The following is an 18,711-nucleotide window of genomic DNA, read 5'->3' on the forward strand; positions in this document are numbered from 1 at the left end:
CATCCATTTTACCTCCACAAATCGTAGGGTTGGGATGATCCTATGGATCTGATTTTTTGTAGACACCCTATCTATGTGAGGGCCTTTAAAATGGATGGCTTGGATCACCCAAACAATGTGGGCCCCCACTGTATTTTAAGCTAGTGTGTAGAGAACTTTCTACACATATGTGTAGGAACCGTTTTCTATCTCTCTCTCTCTCTCTCTCTCTCTATATATATATATATATATATATATATATATATATATATATATATATATATATATATATATAAGGAAAGGTGTGCGTACTCGGTCGAGTAGATAAGCTTATCTACTCGGTCAGGTTAAAAACAGTGGGGGCCCACATTTTTGGGGTGATCCAAACCATTCATTTGAAATGCCCTTACCTAGATAGGGTGTCCACAAAAAATCAGCGCCATAGGATCATCCTAACCCATCCAACAGTGGAGGGAAAAATGGGCAGATTTGTGAACAAGCTGTGTTTGTCCATTTTTTCCCATTTTTCCCTCCACTGTTGCATGGGTTAGGATGATCCTATGGGGCTGATTTTTTGTAGACACCCTATCTAGGTAAAGGGATTTCAAATGAATGGTTTGGATCACCCCAAAAATGTGGGCCCCCACTGTTTTTAACCCGACCGAGTAGATAAGCTTATCTACCCGACCGAGTACGCACACCTTTCCCATATATATATATATATATATATATATATATATATATATATATATATATAGTGTTCCTCCGCAGCTGCTCAGAAAGCTTATCTGAGCAGCTGCTTCAAAAACTCATGTGGCCCACATTTTTGGGGTGATCCAAAGCATTCATTTGGAAGGCCCTTCCATGGATAGGGTGTGTACCAAAAATCAGCCCTATAGGATCATCCTAACCCAATCAAAGTTGGAGGGGAAAATGGACAGACACTGTTTCTGCCCATTTCTCTCTCTCTCTCTCTCTCTCTCTCGACACACACACGCACACACACACACACACACACACACACACACATATATATATATATATATATATATATATATATATATGAGAAAACTGTTCCTGCGCAGCTGCTCAGATAGCTTATCTGAGCAGCTGCTTCAAGAACTCATGTGGCCCACATTTTTGGGGTGATCCAAAGCATTCATTTGAAAGGCCCTTCCATGGATAGGGTGTGTACCAAAAATCAGCCCTATAGGATCATCCTAACCCAATCAAAGGTGGAGGGGAAAATGGACCATTTTTTCCCTCCACAAATGGCAGGGTTAGGATGATCCTAAAGGGCTCATTTTTGGTACACACCCTATCCATGGAAGGGCCTTCCAAATGAATGCTTTGGATCACCCCAAAAATGTGAGGCCACATTAGTTTTTGAAGCAGCTGCTATCTGAGCAACTGTGCAGGAACACTATTCTCTCTCTCTCTCTCTCTCTCTCTCTATATATATATATATATATATATATATATATATATATATAGTAGATAGAAAGAGCTTTTGTGATGAACATTGTTTTCCTACCATTGTATGGTTGGGCCCATTGCCATGTGTACCGTGATATGGTCTATGGATATTGTTGATCTCTTTGGTCCCACTCTAATTTGATTTGAGGGTGCGATCATATGAGCAAAAATACACCGGATCCCATCAAAACTTTGAAGTTAAGCGTGCCTGGGCGGGACTTAGTACTAGGATGAGTGACCTTCTAGGAAGTCCACACAAATTCGCTGGATCCCATCAAAACTCTGAAGTTAAGTGTGCCTGGACAATAGTACTTAAGATGGGTGACCTTGTTAGTTGGAAGTCCTCTTGTTGCACCCGTGCTTTTTTCATCATTCAAAAAAAAAAAGAGGATTACTCCACACCATTAATAGGCATGATGAAAAAGACGTTGTTTAAGATTACTTTAGATGCCACAATTTTGCATGCCTTTGAGTTATGACAATTTTTGTGCACATAAAAACAAGATTATCTTGCCAGTTGATCTCATTCGTAGACATGCATGTTTTAACCAGAGAACACATGCATGATTTTTTTTTAAAAAATTTTCAAACACCTATCCTACTTTGAATCCGAAGTTTTGTAGCTATGGGTTTGACAGTTAATTAATATTATTTTTTTGAGAAGGTAATTTGAATTCATAAGCAAAGATACATAGTGCGGAACCAGGGGACCCAAAAACAATAAAGAAACAAAATGTACAAGTTAAGCTATGGGAAATTGGTGGTAGTTAACTAAAACATCACAGTTATGGAAATTAGTGGTTGATAACTAAGACATCACAGTTATGCCTGCCTTAGCCAATGCATCCGCTTCTTCATTTGCTTCTTTTAATCATTGATTCAGACAAGGCTTGATCAGTGTGCAAAGATCAACAGTATCAAGTATGTTTTTCATCTGTCACTTTACAAGCACTGCCAAAATATTCTTTAAAGATCTGCAAACCAGTTAGTAACAATCCTGCTTTTGCTTTGTCTGTGTCCGTCACTTTACAAGGCTTAGAAAAGCATTTGAGAACCTCTGTTGAATATTTCCTGATGATACCTCCAATTCTAGCTGTTCCAGGGTTACTTTTATAACTACTGTCAACTTTAAATTTGATCACATACCAATGGGGTGATACTATGAGCTTCCGTTTTCTTTCCCAGATAATCATCATTCAGTTGTTTAAAGTAATACATGAGTGGATCACATCTACAGCCATCTTATCTTTTAAATAACTTAGTAGATCAATCCTTAGTTCCATTATTGTCTTCCAATCAACTTGCTTCTTTCATTAAAGATGCAGTTATTGCGCATTTTGCTTCTTTCATTAAAGATGCAGTTATTGAGCTCTTTCCATATGTGCCACAAAACTCCATTAGGGACATGTCTATATAATGCTTTGCCATTCCAACCAAAAGGGCCGGATTTCCATCCAAATGTAATGGGTTTGATTGAGTTTAGAAAGCTCCATCCCATGTGAAATTGAGATAGGATAGCTTCCCAAGCTTTGAGAAGGGTAGTGAATCGTTAGGTGATTTAATTATTCCTTGATGCCTCTGCTACCAAGATGATGAAAGTGTATTTTCTTTATCTTTTTTTGACATCTACGTCTACTTACTCTAAGTAGGGCCAAAGAGGACCAAATATTAGTCCCTAACTCTCTAGAAGGGATTTAGATCAGGTCCTTTGGTTGCATTTTCCTCTTCCTAGCATTGTTTGGTTGCCATTTACTATTCACATGACAGTCCTCACACTGGGTGTAAAATTTCCAAATGCAAACCATGTTTTAGTGTTCAACTTTCCTCTGAAATCAAGAGGAAAGAAGGTAAAGAGATGGGAATCTGTTTTCCGTTTCGTCTACTTTTATATTACACATTTATATTATGTACATCCAAACTGAACCAAAGGGGCCAGGTATCCAAATCCTTCCATCAGGTTCTTGATAGTCGAGTATCCAAATCCTTCTATCAAGCTTTGACAAAAAAAAAAAAAAAAAACCTTATCAAGAGTCTCCAGAAGGGAAGCCAACTTATCTATTTCACTACCCTTTAGGTTCAATAATGTCCTGACTCTAAAGCTGAAGGCGGTGTCTAATTTTTTGGAATCAAAATCCAAATATAGGAACAGCAAGTTACTTGTAGCATAATGCAACAAAAACCATACTCAGAACAAAGCCATACAGAAAAACAGAACCCTGTAACAAACTCGAGTCTACAATATCCTACAACAGATTCAAAAAAGAATCCCATTCTGTATCACAAGACAAGCCAATGGACACTCAATACACAACGAAGTAGAACTGTTCCATGATCTCAATCTCTATGATGTCACACCATCTCCAACACCATCTTCACCGTCTCCTCGATACTCATAATATACTCAATCTCTTCCACCACTTCTTTCATCGACGGCCTGTTCTGTCTCCTCTCCTCCAAGCAACCCAATGCCAGAAAACCCAAAGCTTTCATGTTGTCCAAACTCACCTGGGTTGCACCCTCTTTCAGAGTAACATCAATAGTCTCATTTAGCTTCTCTTCCTCCGCCCTCCGTTGAGCATAAACCGCTAAATTCACATCGTCCTCCCCTCTGTTAAAATCAATTGCTTTCTGGGAAGTCAAGAGCTCCAACAGAACAACTCCGAAACTATAAACATCTTTCTTATCCGTCAACTGGTAGTTTCTATAGTATTCAGGATCCAAGTACCCTAGAGTCCCCTGCGCGCAGGTAGAGATATGGCTGAGATCGGTCTCGGCCAGTCGCGAGAGCCCGAAATCCGCGACCTTGGCGTTGAGTTTCTCATCTAGTAGAATGTTGCTAGACTTCACATCTCGGTGGTAAATGGGTGGCACGGCGGAGGAGTGAAGATATGCAAGGCCCTCGGCGGTTTGGCGAGCAATGGTGAGTCGTTGGAGCCATGGGAGGACCGGACCGTCGGGTCAAAGGCCTCGAAGGTGGTCATAGAGGGTGCCATTTGAAATGTATTCGTAGACCATGAGTGGTTGCTCGAGCTCTACGCAGACACCTAGTAGTCTAACGAGACTATGGTGGTTTACTTGGGCGAGGATTCAGACCTCATTAAGGACTTGGTCTGTGGATTTTGTGTTTCCGAGCTTGGCACACTTGACGGCGATAATGGTGCCATCTTCGAGGAAGCCCTTGAAGACCTCTCCGAAGCCTCCAGATCTGAGGAGGCGATCGTGGGAGAAGTTATTGGTGGCTTTCTTTAACTCTTTGCCGGAGAAGATCTTGGCCGATCTGCCGCCGCTGTTGGCGTTGAGTATCTCCTCCCACTCTTTGGTTAGGCGTTCTTGTGCCTCTTTGATGCGCTGTTGGCGCTTGTAGATGAGAATACCCGCGACTATGGCTAGCAGGGCCGTGCCCAGGCCTGAAGTTAAGCCTGTTAAAGGGTCAAATTATAGGGTTGTATCATGTTTAAAGAAGAATGAATCAAGAAATTTCATGTAGGCAGTAGTTAGTATGGTCCAGTGCATAGTTGCCGGAAACTCCTTGGGCGGGTGGAAAACCTGTTTCCTAAAATGAGTTTCTCGTAGTTGGGAAACTCGTTTCCCCTAAAATGAGGGAAACACGTTTCGGAAACGTTTCCAAAATATGATATAAAATTGGAGAAATATTTCTGAAACACATGGGAAACATATGGAAAACTTATGTAAATAATGTGTAAACGCGTGATAGACGCATGCAACACTCGTAGAAAACGCATATGAAACGTGTAGGAAACATGAATGGAACTTACGAAAATCATTGTGCAAAAAACTCATCATTTCCTAAGAAATTTCTTGTATCAATTTCTATTTTTTCTTGTTTCTCTTTTCCCCTGTATTTTTTTTCATGCGTTTTCCGTTTCCGTTTCCGTTTCCCACCTTGGTAACTATGGTCCAGTGTTTAAAAACTTGGCTCAAATAGGGACTCGGTCAAGGTGAAGCGGGTAAACAACATAAATGAAAAACTTTTTGGAGGAGACTTACCTGCGATGAGTGGAGCTCGATTTGTCGAACCGGAATCCGTCACATCTGCACAGAGCAAGAAACTATCAGTTTAAAATGTGCACGTTGAGATCAGCAAAAGAAAAATCTAAATGAGCTAGAAATGCAGAAACAAAAGGCAGATTTTAAGGCAAACTGGAGATCTGGAATGTCCATCTAGTTGGCCCGAATGTTAATCTAGCCATCTAGGATTGGTCTCAGCCCAGCATTTATTGGACAATCACGGCCCCTCATGCCATAATTGCCATTGTAGTGTTTTTTTACTAAAAAAAAACCAAACCAAAATGTTTTGTGATGTGCAAAGCCAAAAATTACCTTACAAAAAGACCAGAATATCTGTTACGCTCAATGAAATGTTTTGAATCAAGGGTGTGGAAATATCATTTCTCTACATGTTTGCATTCTTAGCCCATGCTATGCATGGGTGTAAAAAAATAGACCCCATCCCATCAAAACATGAGGTGTACCCTATCCTATTCGTGTGACCTATCCTGCTAAAACATGAGGTAGAATGGCGAGCCTCAGTTGATGCATGGGCTTTCTTTGTTTTTGAAACCCGCTCTATCGAAACATGTCACTAAGCATGTCACTGGTATATGTCTTTTTATAAGGTAATTTATCAGATTATGTCCTTCCACATAGAAGGGCAATTTGGTCTTTTACGAGTCAAAAATTTACCACGGTTATTTTGGTCAAAATACATATCACTAGAAGACATTTTGCAAAGGGCGCTGAGATGTTCCCCTCACCCCTGACGACCACCAACGGGAAAAGCATGTTTCCTATCGTACAACGGTTGGTGGGCCCAACAATTAATTTGTTTTAATCTGTGAGCAAGGTAGGCCATATAATATAGGATGATCCAAACCATCCATTGGTTGGGCGACAAAGTAAATAGGTTGTGTCGCAAAAATCATTTCCATAATATGATCCTAACACTCCAATATGTTTAAGTTTTCATAATGTGCAGTCCCTCTATAGATTTGAGGGTCAGATAATCCTATGAAAATGATTTTCGGGGCACAGACGGTTTGGATCATCCTATGAAGTGGGCCGTACAACACAATTTAAAAGAATACGGGTTTGTACAGGCACCCATTATATAATTTCTCATGTTTAAAAAAAAAAAAAAAAAAATACACAGGCGCCTACCTTGTTTAGAGAGAGCAAGAGAGAGATTAACCACCGGTTAAAGGAGGCCATGTTGCATACTTTATCTATTAACAGGCTAAAGGAGGGCATGTGGCAAACATTAATTTTTTTGGCATCAATTCATCGTTAAAGAGAGCGAATTTCTCCTAAGGGGGGGGGGTGGTGCAAAAGATGACTTTTTGCTAGTCGAGTCTTGAGATTAAGCAAGGTCACGCCATCCTCTGGCTTATATTGGTACAAACCCGATTGAAGGGGAGAGTGTACACATGGTATATTATTTTAGAGAGAATTTATATGGAGATCACTTATGGGAGCGTTAGGATCATCATACGGAGATGATTTTCTGGGCACATCTCAGAGCCCAATGTCTGGATCACCCAAATAATTTTCTATCATATCATTTCTCTTATTTGAGAGAGAGAGAGAGAGAGAGAGAGAGAGAGAGAGAGAGAGGAGTGTTCCACAATTTGAAGTCGTCAAGCAAGACAAGTGAAAAACTCTTAAGATAAATCTATACACATGTCACAATCTTATGTTGATCGGGTCCATTACTTAGGTTAAATCCAGTTAAGTAATGTGCCTTGACACGAAAATCTTGTCAATTGGGACAATCTCAGCAGTCCAATCGTTGGACTTTTCACAATTATTATACTAGAATAATTGCCCTCCTTTTCTGATCAGTGCAATTTTTGTTCATGTATCATCAGATACATGAACAAAAATTATTCCCACTTGCTCTCAATCTTAAGTTAAATGATACTATACATGCTAAAAGATGCTATTATCGATCCTGACCGTTGATCTATAGGGCAGTCTGATCACCATACACATATGCCACACGTATGGTTAAGATTATTGGCCATTCATTGTATGGCCCTACAATGGTGGGAGTGTATTTTCCAGAGATGGTTTGGTGAATATTTCCTTGATTTTATTTTTTATAAGTCTTACTCCTCCTCTTTATGAAGTCATGCTATCAATAACGTAGTAAAAGGCAAGGAAAGTTTGAGTTCTTAGTTTTAGCAATGTTGTCTAAGATCCTACTGTTGTTTGTTCTCTTCAACCTTTCAGCCTCAGAAGGCAAGGACGATGATTTCACCTACAATGGATTCTTCAGTTCTAACTTGACCCTGAAAGGCATAGCAGAGATAACACCAGATGGCCTCTTGAGGTTAACAAACGATACCCAGCAAGAGATTGGCCAAGCCTTCTATTCCATTCCACTCTACTGGAACAACACCTCAAATGGTAGTGTTTTCTCTTTCTCTACTACTTTCGTCTTTGCAATTCTCCATGAAGATCCCACTTTGAGTGGCCCCGGGATCGTCTTTGTCATCTCTCCATCCGAAGAGCTCCCCGGAGCTCTACCCAGCCAATATCTAGGCCTCTTCAATGCGACCAACAATGGAAATTCTTCTAATCATGTCTTTGGAGTTGAGCTTGACACAATTGAAAGCATGGAATTTGGGGACATTAATGACAATCATGTCGGAATAGATATAAATAGCTTGAGATCAATTCTATCCTCTCCAGCAGGTTATAACTCTATTGACAATGGGGGATTTCAAAACCTTTCCCTTAAAAGTGGAGATGCAATGCAGGTCTGGATAGAATATGATGGGGTCCGAAAGCAACTTAACGTAACACTATCCCCTATCGATGTACCTAAGCCCGTCATTCCTCTCTTGTCTTTGCCTTTCGATCTTTCGACTGTGATCAAAGATCCCATGTATGTCGGATTCTCATCTTCTACGAGGTCAATGCTAACATCTCATTATGTTTCGGGATGGAGCTTTAAGTTGAATGGGGAAGCTAATGCACTCAATCTTTCAAGCCTTCCACCGCTTCCCGACATTGGATCGTCTGTTTGGAAACAAAGAGCTTTGAGAATTGGGTTGCCCATAATCTCTGTACTTCTTTTCATAATGACCCTATTTAGTGCAATCTTTGCATATCAAAGGAGGAAGAAATTTGCAGAAATACTCGAGGATTGGGAACTCCAATATGGTCCTCATGGGTTCTTCTATAAGGATCTATTCATAGCCACAAAGGGCTCCAGAGAGAAAGAGCTTCTGGGTGTTGGAGGTTTCGGTATGGTGTATCGAGGTGTGTTACCAACATCAAAAGCCGAAGTTGCGGTGAAGAGAATTTCCCACGAATCCAGACAAGGAAGGAGGGAATTCATTGCCGAGATTGCGAGCATCGGCCGGATTCGGCATCCGAAGTTGGTAAGACTCCTTGGTTATTGCCGCCGGAAGGAGAGCTGCTCTTGGTTTATGATTTCATGCCAAATAGTAGTTTGAACAAGTTCTTATTTGATGAGCCAAAGATTTTGCTTATTTGGAATCAAAGATTTCGAATTATCAAAGATGTAGCTGAGGGGGTGCTTTTTTTGCATGAAGGATGGGTTCAATTCAAGTAGTCCTACACAGAGATATCAAGGCCAGCAATGTGTTACTAGACAATGAATTGAATGTGAAATTAGGAGATTTTGGCCTTGCAAGATTGTGTGATCATGGAAGTGATCCTCAAACAACCCATATGGTGGGGACTTTTGGGTATCTTGCACCAGAGTTGTCTAGAATTGGCAGGGCAACTATGAGTACCGATGTGTTTGCGTTTGGGGCTTTTATGCTTGAGTTTGCTTGTGGGCGGAGGCCGATAGAAGGAAGAGTGCGACCTGAGGAGGTTCTCTTGGTGGATTGGGTGCAAGAATTTGATAGAAGAGGGGCGATTTTAGAGGCAGTAGATCCGAAATTAGGAGAGGATTATGTGGTTGAGGAAATGGAGATGGTACTAAAGCTTGGTTTGCTTTGCTCTCACTCTTTGCCGGAAAAAGGCCTAGCATGAGGCAAGTAGTGCAATTTATGGAAGGCCAAGCTCCTTTTCCCTATATATCAGATGGAACCAATGTTAGAGCTGCGGAGCAGGAAGAAGGGTCGTATCCTACTACGAATTCGGAGTCTCCCTTCTCCAGAGGTGGAGGGTGCCGTTGATTCAGACAAATTGGTAGAGCTAATGAACTTTGTATGATTACGAAAGTTATTCGTTATAGATTGTGTGACAAGGGATTGTCATTACAAAACCTATTATTGAACGTAAAATTAAAAGTAATTTTGAGTCTAATAATAGGTTCAGGATTGATAATCGGTTGTCATAATCTAAAACGAACACGGGCGGCTTTACGTACAATGCCTAATGTTTTCAATTCACCTTCTTCGTTGTAAATGGTGTTTTTTTTTCTATGGTGTAACAAAGATATCTATATAGAGTGATTTTATCATGAGTAGTGACTTGTCTCATTTTCATAATCTATTTTGATCCCATGTGAAAACGACTCGACGAGGATTGTACAGGGGCTTCAGTTGGTTCGACTTTATACAGCTAAATGTCTCTTCCTATTCATGCAGAAATCTTCATCTAAGGCCATGTGTGACTTCCAGTAATTTTTTTTTTCCTGATAAATTAGTGTGACCAAGTGGCAAGAGAGGAGTTTTGAGGGTGGGAAAAAAAAAAAAATCATGGTAGCCAAACATGCTCTGAGGGATTGTTTGGATGATTGCAGTGTTTAAAAATGCGGATGTGATGCGGAATGCGGCCAAGAAAAATCTTTGTTGACTCGGCGCGGATGCGGCCAAGAACGTGGTTGACGAGTTTGACGCGGACATAACTTGGGAGAGTCGAAGGAGTTTATTGACTCTGTAGGACAAAATGCGGAATGCGGATGTGGTGCAACGCGGAACGCGGCCAAGGCAAAAAGGAGTCGACTCGGGGGAGTTCCTTGTCGAGTCAAGGAGTTTTTAAACACTGGATGATTGGATCTACGGAGACAAGTATGGAAAAGAATATTTTCCAGGAAAGTTTTTTATGAGTTTTTTCTTTTGGATTTTTTCTAAGTTAACATCGCCATTAATTTTTTTGGATCTTTTAATTCAACCGTTTTGGGTAGTTACATCCACCTGATAGTGGGAGACGCATATTCCTGTCAGATGACGTATCTTGTTCTCGCCACTCTCACTGATCCCTGAAAGGGTTGGCTTGAGCACTGCAACTCTTTACAATATTTTCTAGGAGATCTTCTCCGATAGTACACGTCCATGCCAAAGTCCGAACAATCTCTTATATCAGGCCAACCCTATTGGGATAAAACCAGCCGACGAGAAAACAGTGGCAGAAAATAGAGAAATACAGTGGAAACAGAAAGAAAGAGTGAGTAACAAGAAAAAGAATCAAACAAACCAAAAAGTAGATAAAAAATTTAACGTGGTTCCACAACAGCCTACATCTACGGGAATGATCTTCTTCTTCCTCTTAACAATGGCAAAAACAACAAGTTATAGGAATACAATATACAGATAAAGAACCCTAGCTACCGCCAGAGAAACGGGCTAAAAACTTCCTTCGTTCTTCCCACGCCAAAAAGATGTGTATTACAGTTTTCGGTATAAGAATCCTGTTTCCATGCCCAATACATGCATCCCTCCATCTTCCAGCATGTTTCCTATCGTACAGCGGTTGATGGGCCCAACAATTAATTTGTTTTAATCTGTGAGCAAGGTAGGCCATATCATGATCCAAACGATCCATTCGATGGCCCACAACGTAAATAGGTTGCACCCCAAAATATCATTTCCAAAGGATGATCCTAGCCCTCCGATCTAGAGAGAAATATCTATAGATTGGAGGGTTACGATCATCCTTTAGAAATAATATTTTGGGGTGCAACCTATTCACGTTTGGGCCATCGAATGGATGGTTTGGATCATCCTATGGTTCAGGTCGTACAGTAACATTAAGGCCCAATTGTAGGCCCTACTTACATTTTTCAAAATGAAGTGTACGGTCCACACAATAGGAGGATCCAAGCCGATAATTTGCTGGGCCGCAACGAAAATAGATTGTGACTTGTGCCCCCAAAATCATTTCCACAGGATGATCGCAACCCTCCGATCTATAATATTTTGGGTGCAACCTATTTACGTCGAGGTCCATCGAATGGATGGTTTGGATCATCCTATGGTGGAGCCTATCTTGCTTGATGTAGTGATGTAGGCTGTCAAAGAGGGGGTTGGGGGATGAATATCAGCCCTTTGCAAATAAATCTAGGGAGATGATATTGTCACCCCTCTGCAGTACGCATTCGCCCCTGTTAACGTGATTTGAAGTCAAAAATCGTTAAAGTTGTCCACTGTTCACGTTGGAGAGGAGGGACATTGGGACCCACTACGTCTCAATGATATTTCTACCCCCTTGTGTACGTATTTTCTAAAAAAAAATTGAAGTCAATGGTTTTGAGAAAAGACATACGTGGAACTTTCTACCAACTCGTGTACGTATTATTTCTCCATTCCTATCAAATCAGAGCAAAACCAAAGACTACTGCACAGCCATGTTTTAATAATCGCACAAACTCAGCCTGTCTTTTCCTCTTTTGGGTTGTCAAGAAGACAAGAACCATAACAAGTTTAAATAATAAAAACCAAGACGAGTTAGTGCAATAACAGTGCAAATTTGAGTACCCAAAGCAAAGAAAGAGAGAACTCACCGTTAGCACATGTCGCGGAGAAAGGATCCCACTGGAGCCCAGCCACACAGAAGCACCTCCGTCCGACACCGGACGGGTCGGGCCCACAAATAGAATTAGACCCCACCTCACAATCCGCCTGCGACTGACACGTGGGCTCCGACGGCAAAACCCACTGTATCTCCAGCGCCGCCTCCGGCCACCTCCTCACCGGCAAAGAAGGGTCCAAATTCACAAAACTCCGATACGCATTACACGCAACTCCCATAATCCTAACCGAATACGAAGTTGTAGACCCCCCTGCCTTAAACATGCAACAAAGCGACCTGCTACCCCTACAAGCCGAGGCCTCAGGGGTCTGATCAATATAAGTGTGGCAAAGACTGAGTGAAGAGCAATTTAATGGGGAGGATAATAAGTAATCAGTGCAATTTAATAGCATGATGGTTGATGGCGAGGAATCCGGGTATGCGATTGCGTGGTCGGTCGAGAGCCTCCGCGGGGTCTGCAATCACAAACAAAGGGGGTCAGGGGGGTCCGGGGTGGGTCCCGGACGACCACTTCGACACCCAAGTCAGATTCTTCGACCAATCAATATAAAGGACAGTGAGAAGAGGAGAGGATCAAGTTTACCAGAACCAAGGCGCAGATTCTTTTCTTGGTGTGTGGGCGGATGGGTCGGAGGAGGCTAACAGGGAGAGTGGGATTAAGTTCCTGGCGTTCTCTGCTGTTGCCTTCCTCTTTCTTTTCCGGTTGTCTTGTGGGAGCTGGCAAAAAGGATCCAAGAGAGTGTGTGTGTCCAAGCCAACCTCCTTTTCTTCTTCCCTTCTCCTCCTTTTAAAGGGGTGGCGTGTGGGCCTTTTCATCATTATGGAGAGAAAACCTTCCTTTGCAGGATTGGGCCATTCTCCTGTTTCGTCGGCGCGCGTGGCTTTGCTGGATAATCCCTTCCATAGTTTGCGATGATGAGGTTCGGACGGCGAGAAAGTGACACGTGTCGTAATCGTACGGTCTTGCCGTTTATCAGCACTTTCCCTCATGATGGTTTAGGCTTTATTGGTGCATGGACGACACGTGGCGAGATTTGGGAGCAGCGCCGTATTTATGTCCCATCATAACACCCCCTTACTCCTTTGGTCCATTGAATGGGCCAAGGGAGTAATGTCTGGTCAAGCGATGCCATGGTAAGGGCATTATTTATGGGGGTTCCGGAGTACGAGGAGACGTGCCGTTTTATCCGGCAGTTATCCCCGGAAAATGGTAGCGTCATTATGTGGCTTCCGGCTGGAGACACGTGTCGGGTGGGTCGCCTCGTTTGGAGACACAAGGATTTCTCCCTCGAGCTTAAAAAGGAAGACCATCCCTGCGTTCTGTCGTTACTCTTTTTTTTTCTGGGATAGGTGTTTCTCCGCACCCTTTCCTTTTTTTCGGCAATATGTCTGGCTCCCCTTCGAGGGTTAGGGGCAAAGCCCCTCTTTCCCAGGAATCATCGAGCGACCCCGACCTGTCTGCCGACTCGGAGGAGGACCTTACTGCCCGTCGGAAAAGGGCCAGAAGGGACTCGGGCTCTTCGTCGGGCTTTCCCCCGCTTCGTCTTTCCTCCTTGCCTAGGAAGGACAAGTCGTCTCACTCCCGTGTCCCCAGAAAGTGGTCTTTTTTCTCCCGGGCCTATCACCAGGGGATAAAACTGCGCGGCCGGGTTTCGAAGATGGGTAAGGAGATTGAGGATTTGAAGCGGGAGAATGAGGCATTGCAGAGAAAGGTTCACTCCCTCAACGAGCAGCTGCTTGAATACGAGGTGAACCCCTTGCTAGAGAGCTCCTGGGAAGAGGAGGGGAACCCTTCGGGAGAGGAGTCTTCTTCTGATTAGTTTCTGGCTTCTCCTGTTTTCCTGTTTTTTTTTTTCTTCCCCTTTCTTGTCGGGGATTTTTGGGGCCTGCGTGCCCTATGTTCGGTTTCTTATCCCCCCTTTTTTTGTAGGCCTGTGGGCTAAGAGGATGTGAATGGATGGTTTTTATGAGTTTGTGCCTTGTTTCTTATGCTGCTTTTCCCATCTGTTTGGTTGCTTTTCCACTGTGTTTGGTATATAATTTCCTTGTTGTGAGGAATTGTGGCATTTTGCTCGAACCTGTGCGGGGTTCCGAGCCTTTACCTGGCGCGTTTAGTTTCTCCTCCGCCTGTTGTGTTCGTGTGTCGAGCTCTCGTGCCGAGGCTCTGGGCCTGGGCGCGCATTTTTCCTCTAGTGGCTTTGAAGTCGGATTTCTTTGCTTTGTTTCCCACCTCCGGATCCTTCCTTTTTCATTAGGTGGGGAGGAGTTGAAAGTGATTTGTGATGATGAGGTTCGGACGGCGAGAAAGTGACACGTGTCGTAATCGTACGGTCTTGCCGTTTCCCAACTCCTTTCCTCATGATGGTTTAGGCTTTATTGGTGCATGGACGACACGTGGCGAGATTTGAGAGCAGCGCCGTATTTATGTCCCATCATAGTGTATAAGGTGTATAACACCCCCTTACTCCTTGAATAGACCAAGGGAGTAAGTCTGTTTATCTGGTCAAAGAATATCGTGACGAGGGCATTTATGGGGCCTTGGAATACGAGAGGACGCGATGTTTCGTTTGGCGGTTCCTTCCCGAGGAATTGTAGTGCCATTACGCCGTGCTTGCCGGTCATCCAATAGGAAGTGGACATGCGTAGGGCAAGTTGCTTTGTTTTCTTACCCAAGGGTTTCTCATCAGGTTTATAAGGGATGACTCTCCGCCTTTTACACAGATCGCTTTTTCACTCCTTTCTCCTTCTTTGCTTTCTTTCTGCCTCTCTTCGGGCTCGCCAGAGATGTCGTTGTCTCTCGAGGTCTCTCTCTAAGTGACGAGGGGAAGGCTGCTACCGAGGGGAGTCCTCCCAGCAGCCTTGAAACAAACCCTAACTGGTTGGGGCCTCAACAACCAATTCCTGAGAGGAGCCCGCCTCGAGGGTTTCCCCCACGCTCTCATCCTCCCCCCCTTTACGAGAGGGAGTCCCATGAAGCCTTCGTCCATCGCAACCGCTCGTTCTTTTCTTATGTTTATCGTAGGGAAATAGAGGTTTGTAACCGGATGATTGACATGGATCGAGAGATCGCAACCTTGCGTGTGGAGAATGACTTGTTGAGGAACCGGGTGAGGTGGCTGAATGACCGGGCAGTGGTGAGCCTGGCGGATCCAGATTGGGGCAGCTCTTCGCGGGAGGAGCATAGTGATAAGGAGCTCTCTGATGCGAAAAACTTTTTCAGTGGCCAGTCGCTTTAGGATGGAGGGAATGGGATGAGGCGGACTTTGGAGGGATTCTTTTCCCCGCCTTTTTTTATTTTTTTATTGGGGGTCTTGGGAGCCCGGGCCTGCGTGCTCTATCTTCTTTGTCTCTACTCTCCTCCCCCCTTTTTGTAGGCCCGCGGGCCAGAAGAAAATAGTTATGAATGGCTTCTTTTTGTACTTCTGACTTGCATCTTATGCTTCCTTTCCATCTGCGCAGTAGCCGAATTATTTGAGCGGAGTGGTAGAAGTAAGACCGGGCCTTTGTCATGCGACCCGAGCCCTTTCCACTGTGCTTGGTATTTTCCATCTGGTGAAATTATATTGCGATGGGTCCCGAGCCTTTCCCCACTATACTTGGTACTTTCCATTTGGTGGAATTGTATGCCGGGCCCTTGTGAGGGGTCCCGAGCCTTTCCCCACTGTACTTTGTATTTTTCATCTGGTGGAATTGTATGTCGGACCCTTGTCATGGGTCCCGAGCCTTTCCCCATTGTACTTGGTATTTTCCATATGGTGGAATTGTATGCCGGACCCTTGTGAGGGGTCCCGAGCCTTTCCCCACTGTACTTGGTACTTTCCATCTGGTGGAATTGTATGCCGGGCTCTTGTGAGGGGCCCTTGTGGAAAATACCGAGCCTTTCTCCACTGTACTTGGTATTTTCCATCTGGTGGAATTGTATGCCGGACCCTTGTCATGGGTCCCGAGCCTTTCCCCACTGTACTTGGTATTTTCCATCTTGTGGAATTGTATGCCTGACCCTTGTCATGGGTCCCGAGCCTTTCCCCACTGTACTTGGTATTTTCCATCTGGTGGAATTGTATGTCGGACCCTTGTCATGGGTCCCAAGCCTTTCCCTACTGTACTTGGTTTTTTCCATCTGGTGGAATTATATGCCGGGCCCTTGTGAGGGGTCCCGAGCCTTTCCCCACTGTACTTGGTATTTTCCATCTGGTGGAATTGTATGCCGGACCCTTGTCATGGGTCCCGAACCTTTCCCCACTGTACTTGGTTTTTTTCCATCTAGTGGAATTGTATTGTGATGGGTCCCGAGCATTTCCTTTGATTAGGTGGCGAGGATATGGGGATGGCTTGCTGGGGAAGGCATTTAATGGTAGGGGTAGCAACGTCTTTTCAGTCGGGGGAGAATGGCGCTTCGACTTTTTGCGATTTCCTCGAATTTCCCAATCGGCGCCACGTGTGCGCGTCCCATCGGATTAGACAGGGAGGGAGATTAATCAACGCGTGCTGAAACCCTAGCTCTTTTTAAGGCCTTTTCGAGGATTTCATTCTTGTCTTATTTCTTCGTCCTTCTCTGGTGAAGTGGGCTTCCTTCTGCGGTGGTTTTTCTGGGTGCTGCTTTTCACCAACCTCTTCTCTGGTTTTTGCCCTTCTTCGTTTGTCTGCTTGGTGAGTTTTGTGCTTTTATTTCGTCTGTCATTTGATTATTTTACGATGCCTGTCGCAACCGGTTCTCAGAGTCCGTCTTCCGTGTCAGTAGAAGTAGTGGAGAGGGCTCCGCCAAGGAAAAGGAGGCCGTTGGTAAAAGGCGGGGGCGGCGGCTCTCGAGATGAACAGCTGCCCAGGGAGTTGGAAGGTAGCTCCGGGGCTTCTGGATCTTTGTTGGGGGCCGCTCCCTTTGAATCTCCCCCTCGAGTTTCTTTCGCTCGTGAGGCGGAGATTAGGGACATTCAGTCTGGTGCCGTCATCCGCCCTGGTCGGGTGGTGTGTTGTAAGAGTTCTTTGGAAGAAGGGGCGGCGGAGAGGATTAGGAGGGAGTTTCACATTCCCGATGATTACGTGATTAGGGTTCCCTCTTTCGGGGATGGGGTGTGTGAGGGCGTCACAGAGGAAGAGGTAGCTTTCTACGTGGAGGCTTTTCGGGCGGGGATTAGGTTTCCGCTTTTGGGTATCATAGTAGAGGCCCTCGAGTTCTACCGAGTGGCCCCCTCCCAACTAGCGCCCAATAGTTGGCGTACTCTCTTGGCCTTTGTGGCCAAGGTGGGTCTTCACAAGATTCAGCCTACTCTCCCTCTGCTTCGGAGTTGTGTTGCCCTTAACCCATTGATGAAAAGGGAGGACAGCTAGTTGTACTTGACCCAGCGTCCTCAGGTGAAGATCGCGGCGAACTTGCCCTCTTCCATTAAGAAGTGGAAAGAGGAGTATGTGTTTATTATTCCTCCGTCGGACGCTGGTTGGGGCTTCCCTCGTTCTTGGAGGCGCTCCGTTGAGTGGCGAAGGAAGTCCCTCTCCGATGAGTCCGACTGTAGTAAGTTTGACTTGGAGAAGCTCGCCTCTGGGGAGGCTATCGATGTTTCTGAGTTTAGATGGGAGAGAGGTCTGAGGAGGTTTGGTTTGCTGGGTGCTATGGAGAGGAGGGCCCGCTGTACGGGCGAGGAAGTGGGGGAGAGTTCCGCCAGTCATCGTGGTGAGCCTTTTTTCCCTGGGTTTGTCCCCTCCTCTCTCCCCCTCTTTTTTTTAGCTTGTCGTTTTCTTTGCTCTGAGTTGTTGTTGCTCTTCTGTCAGCAGGTATGTCTTCTTCTGGTGATGCTGGTAGGGGAAAGGGGGTTGCGGTGGCGTCTAGCTCTTCCGGTCGATCGGTCGGAGAGAGGGGTACGGCCAAGTCTCCTCCCCGGGAGTTGGAGCCTCCTGCAAGGAGGGTTGCCCCTTCTGGCACTAAACAACGGAAAGCCGGCCGTGGGGCCCGTCCTCCTGCTGCATTTGTGGAGGACATGCCGAGTCGGGTGGAAGGGTTGGTTATGACCAAGTTGCTTCTGGAGCAAATGAAATTTTCCCCGCAGTGCTACCGAGCGCAAGGAGAAATGTTTAAGCCCGACTGGAAGATCGGTGTAGAGGATAGTGTCCTTGGGAATCCCCGGGTCGGGGTGGAGCTGGGGTTGATGACCGCCCTTCCTGGCGATGAAGCTGAGTTAGAAAGCTTCCCCCGCAGGGCTCTAGGGGCTCGATACCTTCAGTCGATGTCCTGCGTAAGTATCGAGTGGCTGGATTTTCTGTTTGTGCTTTCACTTTTTCGTTGCCTTTGCGGCAATTCTCTGATGGTGTGCTTGTGGCGAGGGCTTTTGTAGGCTCAAAGTTACGCCAGGAAGATGCTGCAGTACATGGTTGAGGACGAGTTCGAGATCGGTGCTTTCGAGGACCGAGTTCGTAAGCTGAGTGAGGACCTGGAGAAGGCCCAAGCCGGAAAGGCGGCGCTTGACGACACCGTTTCACAACCGGGGGGAACTCCAGCTGGCCGAGGATGGG

The 18,711-nt window shown here is 44.8% G+C and overlaps 2 pseudogenes across 1 annotated transcript; one reads left to right on the forward strand and one right to left on the reverse strand.

The window, feature by feature from the left end:
- Window positions 1-3,620: 3,620 nt before the first annotated feature.
- LOC143850286 (wall-associated receptor kinase-like 20) lies at window positions 3,621-13,197 on the reverse strand (annotated as a pseudogene). The gene is made up of 6 exons (XR_013235975.1): window positions 13,041-13,197; window positions 12,791-12,924; window positions 12,153-12,662; window positions 10,680-10,686; window positions 5,464-5,508; window positions 3,621-4,874 (listed from the first exon to the last, which is right to left on the reverse strand). The product of XR_013235975.1 is annotated as a wall-associated receptor kinase-like 20 (transcript).
- Window positions 7,476-9,685, forward strand: LOC143849386 (L-type lectin-domain containing receptor kinase IV.2 pseudogene; annotated as a pseudogene).
- Window positions 13,198-18,711: the final 5,514 nt, after the last annotated feature.

This window comes from Tasmannia lanceolata, unplaced genomic scaffold, assembly GCF_043159265.1.
Source record: "Tasmannia lanceolata isolate RefF3 unplaced genomic scaffold, GAP_Taslan_0.1 ptg000018l, whole genome shotgun sequence".
Taxonomy (NCBI): domain Eukaryota; kingdom Viridiplantae; phylum Streptophyta; class Magnoliopsida; order Canellales; family Winteraceae; genus Tasmannia; species Tasmannia lanceolata.